This window comes from Neolamprologus brichardi, chromosome 9, assembly GCF_056152115.1.
Source record: "Neolamprologus brichardi isolate AB-2024 chromosome 9, ASM5615211v1, whole genome shotgun sequence".
Classification (NCBI taxonomy): Eukaryota; Metazoa; Chordata; class Actinopteri; order Cichliformes; family Cichlidae; genus Neolamprologus; species Neolamprologus brichardi.
The window spans coordinates 4,989,678-4,997,224 of NC_142112.1; the positions used below are offsets into that span (position 1 = coordinate 4,989,678).

At 40.2% G+C, this 7,547-nt stretch overlaps 1 long non-coding RNA gene across 1 annotated transcript; it reads right to left on the reverse strand.

Annotated features, from left to right (window-relative positions):
• Positions 1-2,019: 2,019 nt before the first annotated feature.
• On the reverse strand, positions 2,020-3,246 carry LOC148101138 (uncharacterized). Its single transcript, XR_015719531.1, has 3 exons — positions 3,066-3,246; positions 2,903-2,983; positions 2,020-2,415 (listed from the first exon to the last, which is right to left on the reverse strand). It is a non-coding gene; the product is annotated as an uncharacterized LOC148101138 (long non-coding RNA).
• Between the last annotated feature and the right edge of the window lie 4,301 nt (positions 3,247-7,547).

Consider the following 7,547-nt stretch of genomic DNA (forward strand, 5'->3'; position numbering starts at 1 on the left):
CTCAACAGGTGTATACTAATGTATTGTCTCGCACGCAGCGAGTAAACACACCAGCGAAGCAGATGGGAGTAGAAACATTTTAGCCAAAGCAACAAACAACCTGTATGTTGAAGTGCGGCTAATCAGGCTTCCCCATATACTACACTGCCAGCAGAATATTTACACTACATTTAGAAGAAACACAATAAAGCTTGGAAAGTGTTTTCAATTTTACAGATGAATCTGAGGTTAGATGAATAAAATGATTCTGTTAGTACGTCTAATTTTACAGATACAATTATGTGACATAGTTTTACAGGATTGCAGAGCGTGCTGTGAAAACTAAGCAATCAAATGCAGCGAGTGTAACCACCTTTATAAAAGCTGATGTGTGGCCAGTTTGCAGATCTGTCTTAACAGAAAGCCACAATCTTCCCAGGATTGGACATTTCAGCAAATTCAACTTAAGAGCAGACTGTGCGATGTTTAGAGAAACTAAACTAAAAGACACAGCAGCTCTACAGAGATCGAACAGTGAAAAAGTATGGCTTGTTTGCAGTGTTGGGAAGGTTACTTTTAAAATGTATTCCATTACAGAATACATGCCCTGTACATGAACCGTAGTAAAGGGACCTCTGGCTAATACGGTGGGTTCTGTGTCGGGCTCATAGCCGAAAACTAGCTTTACTTTGTTGTCTGGGTCAACTTTGCTAGCGAGAGACAGAGAGAGGCGTTGAAAGGCTGCTCCAACAGAACTTATTGTTTTTGGAGGAAAACACAAACACGGTGTACAATCGAGTCTTAATAGCTTACTTACAACTGGGCTCGTCAGGCACTCCTCTTGGCTGCAGTGGTTATTATTATATTTACATGCTTCCAGCTCCCGTTTCTGCTCGATGACAGCTCGTACTTTTCCTTTTTCTCCCTCCCTCGCTCACAGACACATAACGTGTATGGCAGTCCATTCTCCCTGCAGCACGGACTACACTGCCCATGATGCTACATTCTATAGAGCTATACCTGTAGCATTCTGCCTATTAGCTTAGCACAACAACAACAACAGGCGCTCTCTCACCCAGGAAACACGCAGAGAGAGAGCGTCACCCTGTAACCATGGCAACTGTAACGCTGCCGCCTGGAACAACGGAACGTAGCTGTCAAACAAAACCCAAACAGTCCTGACCCGCCACAATATGAAACAGGGAAGTACCGCCGTGTAATCCATTTATTTCAACAAAGTAACTGTATTCTAAATACCACCTTTTTAAACGGTACATGTATTCTGTTACTCCCCAACACTGCTTGTTTGGAAAGGTTGCCAGAAGAAAAATTCTTCACTTTAAGAAAACCATGGGAGCATCCCTTAGATTTGCAAAGTTCCAGCAAGCCACAAGCGATCTAATACAATGTTCTTTTTTCAGACAAGATCAAAACGGAGATGTCTGGTCCTGATGCACAATGCCAGTATTGGCAAAAACCAAACACAGCATAGCACAAACACCTCATAACAACAGCAAAGCACAGTGGTGGAGAGGTGAGGATTTGAGTGTGTTTTGGAGCCAAAGAGCCTGAACATCTTGCAGTCACTGAGTTAAATGTGAATTCTTTTGTACACCAAGGATTTCTAAAGCCAAATGTGAGGCCATCTGTCCAATAGCCAAAGGCTGGCTGTAATTGGGTCATGCAACAGGACAATGATCCAAAGCACCGGAGCAAATCTACAAGAGACTGGAAATAAAAGGAAATGAATAAAAGGAAAATGGGCTAGTCAAAGGGCAGACCTCAACCTAATGATTACCTGCAAACCTGAATAAACTGAGGCAATACTGTTAAGAAGAATGAGCCAAAATACCTCCACAAAGATGAGACGGACTGATAATGTCAACAGAAAAAATATTAATTACTGCTGGTAAAGGCGGCGCCACAAGGTACTGAACCACGAGCTGTACTTAACATACCTGTATGTAACCAACTTTAAGGTATAAAGGTGAATTACAGCGCAATAATTACTTGGGCTCGTAATAAGACCCTGGCCAGAATCAGAATACACCAAATTCGTATGGAGCCAAAGTATTGAGCAGCAATAATGACCTGGACACAATGTTAACTTTTGAGTAGCCACTCTTGTATTGTTACAAGGTATAACAGATATTTGTCCAATTTGTACAGATAAAGAAAAAAAATAAAATAAAATAAAATAAATAGTGTGCACACTCAAACAAAATAAAAGTACTCGTTGGGGCCCTTTAAGAATTTAGAGTTAAGCTGGCGATAGCCAACTTCAAAGGTCCTTGTGAGTGTAATTGGAATGTATGAGTGTGTGGTGTGTATCTTCTTTTGGGGCAGATCGTCCTCAAGGTGGTTGGCTCGCCATCTATCACAACCGGAATATCGTCCTGGTCCTTGGACTTTTCTGTCCTCTCCAAAAAACCTGACCTATAATCCAGGTCATAAAATGTACATTCTAATCAGTCTGTTTCAGATGCATTGTTTAAGGTTAAAATACAAAATCAAAATATTGCATCAACCTCATATTCATTGCATTAACATCTTAAATCTTATCAAATCTCACAGTTCTGTTGTACAACATTCAATTTTCAAGTATATCAAATATGAGAACTAAACATCTAAGTTGCTCAAATTTCTCTATTCACGTAAACATTAATTAAACAATACTTATGGTAAGTAACCATTGACATTCAAAATACAATACACCATAACAAATTCAGAACTATGTGCAAATAAGCAACAAAATATACATGTGAGTTCAGTTCAGAGGTATTAAAGCAGTGTGCTTAATTTCTCCACACTATAGGCCTATTCGTGAGAGAGAAATGCACTAAAAATTACCCTCTAGGTTACTTTAAACTCACAGTGAACTGCCAAAAATTAGCTTTAGAGCGGCTAAGAACATGTTGCTCACCGTTGCTCTGTTTCACAAAAGCCCAACACACACTGGTGTCGGAATTGCAGCAGCTCTCCGGATGAAAGGTGAGTGGTTAGCCTGTGAGACACCGAGCTAGCATTAGCGTGATCACGACGGTAAGTCTCTACAAGTTTTTTCTTCGGAATAACACTTGTCTTACCGACGTTGCTTCTCTCCTTCATCCAGCCACTCGACTCCGGATTTCCAGCAGGTAAGTATGCTGGCTTCCTTTCCTCTCAATCCTGAGTTTTTTCCCTCTCTTTTGTCCGTGGATTTCTCGGTTTGAGTATCAGATGCCTCCACTCCTCTTGCTGAGATGAGAAAAAACCCGGGAACTCCATGCGCCTTCACCTCACTTCCTGGCTGACAGGGTCAATGCGGCCTGGGTAGGCTCTGATTGGTTGCTGAGCTAGTTGCCCTCACGTGGGGTGAACTGAGAGGTGCATTCAATGGTCATAGGAAATATGACGCTTTATTGGTGTGGACAGTTAAAATAAAGAGAATAAATACTCTTTCTTCTCTATTATTGGTGTAAATGTGTTGTTTTTTCCATCTGGGCTACATGTATCTGTTTATTTGTTTTGGTCTGCTGTCACATCAGAATGACGTGGTCAGACAAACCTCTAAAAGGAACGTGAAGGATTTTGCCCTTTGACCTCTTACAGATGATCCATTAAAAACAGCACTGAGTTTAAACACCAGCAATCTCTTATCACTGTTAATTATAAAAACATTTAACATTAATGAATAATTGTGTCAATGATTTGTGACAAAGGCTCAAAATCAGCACAGGATAAAATAACGTACAAAGCTGGAGGAGTGATACCTGATTTCATAACATTTTTCTGAAGGATAACTCAACTAATCTCCAGTGATTGTAGATATTATCTGAGGATATTTATTAAAAATATCTTTTTTGGCCTCGTATGTAAGTTCTGTAGCTAAGGAAATCGTTTCTGGCCTTCAGCTGGACTTGGTAATATCTTTATTGTGTGTTATATCATTTGCTTTATTTTTGCTGCTTTCAGCTTTTTTATAGTTTTTCTATAACCTTGCAATAATTGACTTTCTTGGTGAGTACTCTGAAAATGCAATCGAAAATATGAAGGACCCTCCCAGTCAAACGAATGTTGTATAAATATATATTAAATAAAAACTTAAAAATTATAGAATTGAATATATATATTGAATATATATATATATATATATATATATTGTCATGGTCCTGGATCAGTGACCCAGTGTTTTTGGTTATGTACTTTTACTTTTGATAGTTTTGTATTTTCTAGGGTTTAGTGGTGTTCCCTCTGGTTGGTGTCTTCCCTGCTTGTGCATTCCCCCAGTGTAGTAGGTCTCTGTGTTTAGTCCGCGTCTCTGAGTCTGTGTCATTACGTGTATGTGTTTCCTGTATTACTTTGAAGGGCTCTGTCTTATGCCAGCGCGTTTATATATATATATATATATATATATATATATATATATATATATATATATATATATATATATATTTATATATATGTATATATATATAAACATATATATATATATACATATTTATATATATATATTTGGTTCAGGAAGTTTAGCAGGTCATCTACTAATGGAAGGATCGGCTGTTCAGTCACTGCCTCCTGCAGTCCAGGTGCATCCATTAGAGGTGACTGTGTGAGTGTAGCTGTTATAAAAATCACTTAAAGGCACAGAACAGAAATTGTGTGATTTGGTTAATGTGAACTTCAAGTTGAGCTTCGAGTATGTCTTACATGCCCCCTGTCAGAAGCTGAAAAAGAAATATTATCTGCGTTCAAATTGTAGAAAAGACACATTCAACATGCTGCCCTGGGAGCTGGGATCTTTTAATAAAGCGTGTTGCTGTTCCTGATGAGAAGATGTACAAATCCAATGAAATTATTTCTAGAAGTGTAGAAGTAAATTTATATGTCGTTTGATAAACGAAGAGGTGTTTATGAGGGTTATAGAGCTAGTTATTTACCCATTTGGTGGTTACATGTTTACATATCTGAATGTTTGCACGTGCACTTTCAAAACAGTACCAAGTATGTGTTAAATCTACCTAGTAAGTTTCCCTGCATTTATCCGAGTATAGGATTTCCCGGCTTCTGATTGGCCAGTGAAGTATCATGAGGGATGTACAGGAAGTGTTTTGTTGTTGTGGAGGTGTGCAGAGAGTAAAGGAAACATCCACATAACGAACCTTCACATTATGTAAGTAAAGTGTAAGATATAAATATAATCATTTAAATCATCGTCCATATTTCATAGTTGTTTTGTTCCCTGTACAGTAATCTAATTACTTTTTAGTAAGACAGCAATGTAATGTGTTATTGTATTATGTTCAGTAAAAACATTGCAGTTACAGTTATGTTGTTACTTGCATTACAAAGATTCTTCAGTTACCTGCAGAACAAAATAATTCATTTAATTGATTGATTGATTGATTGATTTATACAGCAACAAATCACAACAACAGTCGCCTCAAGGCCATTGGAAGGTCAACTCTACAATAATACATATAGAGAAAAACCCAACAATCATATGACCCCCTATGAGCAGCACTTTGGCGACAGTGGGAAGGAAAAACTCCCTTTTAACAGGAAGAAACCTCCAGCAGAACCAGGCTCAGGGAGGGGCGGGGCCATCTGCTGCGACCGGTTGAGGTGAGAGAAGGACAACAGGATGAAGCACATGCTGTGGAAGAAGAATAAAATAAAATTCAATACAATACAATAAAATACAAGCTCGCCATCCGGGAGCGGCTCAGAGTAGAGCCGCTGCTGCTCCACATCGAAAGGAGCCAGCTGAGGTGGTTCGGGCATCTGACAAGGATGCCCCCTGGGCGCCTCCTGGGTGAGGTGTTTCAGGCATGTCCCACCGGGAGGAGGCCCCGGGGCAGACCCAGGACACGCTGGAGAGATTATATCTCTCGGCTGGCCTGGGAACGCCTTGGTGTTCCCCCGGATAAGCTGGAGGAGGTGGCTGGGGAGAGGAAAGTCTGGGCCTCTCTGCTTAGGCTGCTGCCCCCGCGACCCGGCCTCGGATAAAGCGGATGAAGATGGATGAATGGATGGAAAATACAATAAAATAAGGATCAAACATACCTTTTTTTTCTTTTCCTGCACTAAAAACTGCTTATTTCACATGTGCAGGGATGAGGAATATGGCAGAGCAGTCTATACAACTTTTGCGGAGTGGAAATGCGGACATTTCTTTATTCATTGCATGAAAGAACAAGATCAGGATGGTAAAGTGCAAACTGGGCCCATGACAGAAACAGTGGCATTATACTGTTAACACTGCATCAGCTCATTGCAAGCATCTGCACAGACAGTATGGTAATATAAGGCTAGAGAAGAACCCAGAGTGATGTTATAACTGAGTGCATGCTGAGCCCAGCAGCCTGATCTTCAACAGGTAACAAAGGCAGTGATGAGCAGTGAGGCTTACAGCACTGTACCCTCCATTTCTACTTTGAAGTCTTTGAAGTCTTTTGGGGGCTGCTTTCTTTTTTTAAACATTTCTTTCTGTTGTTGGTTTTGTGTTCATAGCCAAGAGTACAAAGAAAGGTCATGTGTGTATGCTGATTACGATATGGATTTGTGTAATTGTGTGGGACTATAGCCTCAGCTTTATATGTTTTAGGCATTATTTTCGAGTCACAATGGCAACACAGTTCGTTTTTGTAGTTCTGCAGCCATCTGTGACGCACATGTAATGCTTCTATTTTTTTGCTGCTTCCGCTCGCTCCTTATCAAACAGGGCAACAAGTTGTTCTGCAGCGATACATGGACATGTTTGTGCTCTTCGTCTTTGCAAAGGAAGGAATTCTGTGTAAATGTGAGTGAAAATAATCAGGCCTCACTGTTAAGACTGTGTTTCAAACAAATGACCAAACATCTTTATTGCTGTGATTGACAGGATGTCGGAGGAACATTGGGAGAGCAGCAGGCTTTGACGTGTCATCTGTAATGTCTTGATTCATTTTTAACTATTATAAGAAACAGGTTTTACCGATTGAGAATTTCAACTCGTGGCGAAAATACCAAGGTGACTGAGAAAAAACTGTAGCACACTGTGAACAGGCAACTATTGCTAACTGAACTCCAGTGTTGGGCAAGTTACTTTGAAAGAGAAAATGGTAAATGGCCTGTATTTATATAGCGCTTTTCTAGTCCCTAAGGACCCCAAAGCGCTTTACATATCCAGTCATCCACCCATTCACACACTGGTGATGGCAGCTACATTGTAGCCACAGCCACCCTGGGGCGCACTGACAGAGGCGAGGCTGCGGGACACTGGCACCATCGGCCCCTCTGACCACCACCAGTAGGCGGTAGGTGAAGTGTCTCGCCCAAGGACACAACAACCGAGACTGTCCAAGCCGGGGCTCAAACCGGCGAACTCCCAACTCTTGAGCCACGATCGCCCCAAAGTAATTAATCATAGTTACTAGTTACAAGATTCTAAAATTAATTAATTACTTGAAAAGTAACTATTGTGTTACTTTAAAAAAAAATGTTTAACATTTTTTCCAGGTCATAATTGGCCATTTTTAACTACTTTTGATGTTTCCTCTACATTTCACCTTTAAAAATTATTTACTTTGCCTTGTTTGGTATCATTG